This window comes from Lactuca saligna, chromosome 5, assembly GCF_052625555.1.
Source record: "Lactuca saligna cultivar CGN05327 chromosome 5, ASM5262555v1, whole genome shotgun sequence".
Taxonomy (NCBI): domain Eukaryota; kingdom Viridiplantae; phylum Streptophyta; class Magnoliopsida; order Asterales; family Asteraceae; genus Lactuca; species Lactuca saligna.
In genome coordinates, this window is record NC_136421.1 from 132,280,868 (window position 1) to 132,285,034 (window position 4,167).

The window sequence follows — 4,167 nt, forward strand, 5'->3', positions numbered from 1 at the left end:
AAAGAAAGAACCATAGGTAAACATCGTGTTCATGATAAGAGCATGGGACAAGTGTAATAATTCAAGTAAGAAGTTGATTACTCGAAACAACAAATAATAAGTAATCGATATGGTGATAAATAAAAGGTGTTTTATTTATACTCAAAGGTTTGAGGCCATGTGGGATTAGTATTATTCTTGTGTTTCACTTTGCACGTTTTGACTTCCTGAATAATTTAATTGGTTTAGAACAATCAAATTATTCAAACGGACCACAGTCGTTCATATGTTGGAAGTAGGTATGAATGAAGACTGTCGTGAATTGGTGTGTGGATTGTCTAAAGAGCATTAGACATAAGCAAAAGTTTGTTGCAACGTTCATGAGTGCTTATGAATATGATTTGAGCATTGGATTAAACCCACGCTCACTTGGATCACTTCATGGATTTTATCAAGAGTGATTGGTGAGACGATAACATCTTATATTCTTGAAACTGAGATGTGTGAGTTGTATCTTGCGAGTCGGTTGCATATTGATGATATGTAAACGCACCAGTAACTTGGTGTTATAACACATATTGTTGTGTGTGATTCGGTGAGTGAGTGCAAGCAAGCATTGAATCAAAGTTTATCTGTTCCTTTTATCCAAAGTAGGATAAAAGTGATATCTTTGGGCCCCTCAATGATTTAGTGATGACAAACGTAAATGCTCGGCCGGGCTAAGGCTAATTTGATTTGTTCAATTAGTCAGTCGTCATAAATTGGAAGTCGAGAAATAGTAAAGAGAGAATGATTTGAAATCATATCTTATACGATATCCAGAATGGAGGAATATATGATCCTTTATCGAAAGGACACGTGTATCTCATAGGATAAGAGTTGACAGTGACTTTGGAAAGCTACGATTGCAGATCAGGATCTGAAGTCATACGCAAAATAGTTATTAGACTTATCCAAGTGGGAGACTGTTGGATTAGTGTGTAAGTCCATAACTATTTTGGTATGTATTTGACCCGATGGTGCATGGTCCTTTTGGGTTGCCTTCACCAAAGCAACTTGATAGGATGAATTATGGAGAGAAAGGATTAAATAGGATTTATTAATATATTATGGGAATAATATATTAAAGGAGAAATCATATTGGTTAATTAATATTAGTCAAGAATTAATAAGGATTAAGTTTGTGACTAAAAGAGATTAATTAAACTTAAGGGACTGGAATTGTAATTATAAGATAATTGCAATTGGGCTATGGATTGCCTTATATTATAAGGTTGGACGAATTCTATGGGGAAACCCATAAGAAATCGTCCAAGGCCTTTAGTTAAAGGAGTCCATGGGTTGCTTAGGGCTTAAGCATCCAAATTAGGGTTTCATTGTTAGATAACCCTAATAGCCTCACTATATATAGAACCCTTAAGCCTAAAAAACGTGGACAAGATTCCTTCTAGGGTTTTGGTCCATTTTGGGCAGCCTCCTTCTCTTCTCCTCTTCATCCTCTTGCTTTTGGTGTTTGTGAACCATTAGAGGAGTGACATTTGTGACTCTAAGCTTTCTAAAGTCATTACAAGAAGGAATTGTGATTGTTATTGCTATATAACAATCAAGGTAATATCTTAAACCCATTATTATGTTAATATCGATTATCATATGCTAGAATTAGGGTTTATAGTCTTGGATAAATTGCATGTACAATATAGAAACCTAGATCCAAGCATTAGGGTTTGTATGAGCACATAGGATGTTCTTATGACTAAAACCCATCACATTTATCACATTACATGATTAGTATAATCACATGTGATTTTTATTAGCCTATTTTGGCTAGTGTTACAGGAGGACGGTTAGACTAAGTGTTATATTGATATTGGTAGCTCGAGGAGCTAGTGGAGCAACAGTTCAGAGAGAGTTGTCAAACAGTAGCCAGAGGGATTACCAGCAAGTTCAGCAGTACCAGGTGAGTTTCCCTTTGTGTGGATGGGTCTAAGGCCACAATACCGGCCCATGTAGTTACGAGTAGGAAGACCCGGGGGTTAGCCCTAAGCACTGTATGCTATTATGATATTTGGGACCAAGGTCCATTAATAGCGGGCGGGTGCCCAAGAATGGTTTGCATGATAGAGTATACTTGTTGTCTGTGTGATACTTGTATGAGCCTGGTAGGGAGGTGAGTACGTGCGAGGTCCCGTATCTCACTATCAGTATGAGCGTGGATGGGGTTCCATGACTCAACAGTAGCAGGACAGGGGCGAGGCCCAAGATAGACGAGGCCTTAGAACAGGATTCAGTAGTATTGTTTAGCTTATGTGTTGTGATATGTTTATGTGTTAGTATACGTTAGCGGGAGAGGCCTAAATGAAACAGATCTGTATCCGAGCGAGGCTCGAAGCCAGGCGGGGCTTGGAGCAGGCGGAGCCTATTGTAGCGGGCGAGGCCCGAGGTAGAGGGCGAGGCCCAAGGTAGAGGGCGTAGCCCAGTACTTGCGTTTGCGATTATGTGTTTGGTATGTGGTAGGTTGGGGAACTCACTATGCTTCGTGCTTACGGTTTTCAGTTTTTGTTTCAGGTACTTTCGGTAGTGGAGGGAAGAGATCGGGGTGATCGCATGACACACACCATAAATTGGACAGCCTGGGAATGTTTTACTCTGATTATGTTATGAATTGATAAATGTGTTTTAAGTAATGTTTTATAACAAAAAAATTTAGTCTTGAAAATTGGGACGTTACAATGTAGATGATTTTAGTAAAATATTTTTAGTATAGAATCGTAGATTAATCATTGTAAAAATATCTCGTGCATATTAACAATTAACATGATCATCATATCATGTATTTGGTTTTGATCAACACCTTAGCTTGGTGATTCTAGATGTAATTTGTCTCATAAGGTTAAACATAAAATTCCTAAATCCTAATAAACCCATTTTAATAATAATAAAAGATCATTTAAGCATTTCATATAGGGATGTCAAAAAGTCTCATGGGACCCAAATTCCATACGAGACTATTTTAAAAAAAATTATTGGGTGGGGGGGGGGGGGGATTAAACCTTGTTTTGTTTTCGCGGTTGGGGTCGGGAATGAACACTTCCTTTAGGGACACCTACATCAGAGAAGAGATAGAGAAACAAAACCCATTCATGGCTTCACGCTTCTAACCTTCTTCACTTTGCCAACGACAACTTCCGACTTGCGACTTTCGTCAGCCTTCATCTTCACTCTTCACAGTAGCAATCGAATGACGAGAATATCAAAATACCACGACTAATCAATCGTTGATTCTCGAGCTTTGTATTCACCCTGTGCCCCCCGCTGCCTTCCGCCTGCCATCGTCCACCTTCCGTTTTCGTCTATCGACGAGGAATAGCTGATTTCATCTCCACCTCCGGTAATCTAGATTGCCGTTCATATAAAATTATAGTGTATATATGTGGTTAATAATCACATAAAACTTTTGATTTCTAGTTTTTGTTTGACATTATTGATTTAGACTTTCGATTTCTTGTTTATCTGAAATTGTAGTTTATATATATATATATATATATATATATATATATATATATATATATATATATATATATCTATATATATATATATATATACTAGGAATGCGAAAAGACCGTGCTAAGCACGGCCCACGAATGTCGTAAGGTTTAGTTGAACTTAATATCAGTAGAAGAATCCACTGAAATAACCTACTGTCACTAATAAGAAAGTTCAAATACATTGCTATAACATGTTAACATCAAACTACATTAGCTATAAATTTTTTTATTGGAAATACAATCTACCAACAATAGAAAATAGAAGTGGATATTAGAGGAAGAATCCGCTAACGGTAAATTGCTATTACAAGTAATAAAGTAAATTGCAATTACCTGTGTCAACAAACCATTCACTTGTAAAAGAATTTACCAAAACTTTACTTTCTATAACAATCCAAATGTAATCCAATTACCCATTCACTTTGAATTTTAATAAAATACAACTATAAATATCATAAATATACCAATGGAAGGCTCCTTTCAAGTTGAAGAACAAAGGGCATGTTCCACGATTGGCCTAAGAATTTGTTTAAAATGGATATCACGAGAATAAGCAACTGAAAATAAATTGTTACTATGGGTAAGGAAATGAAAGTGCAATGTTATGACGGATAAATATATAAATGTAATAGAAATGAAAAGT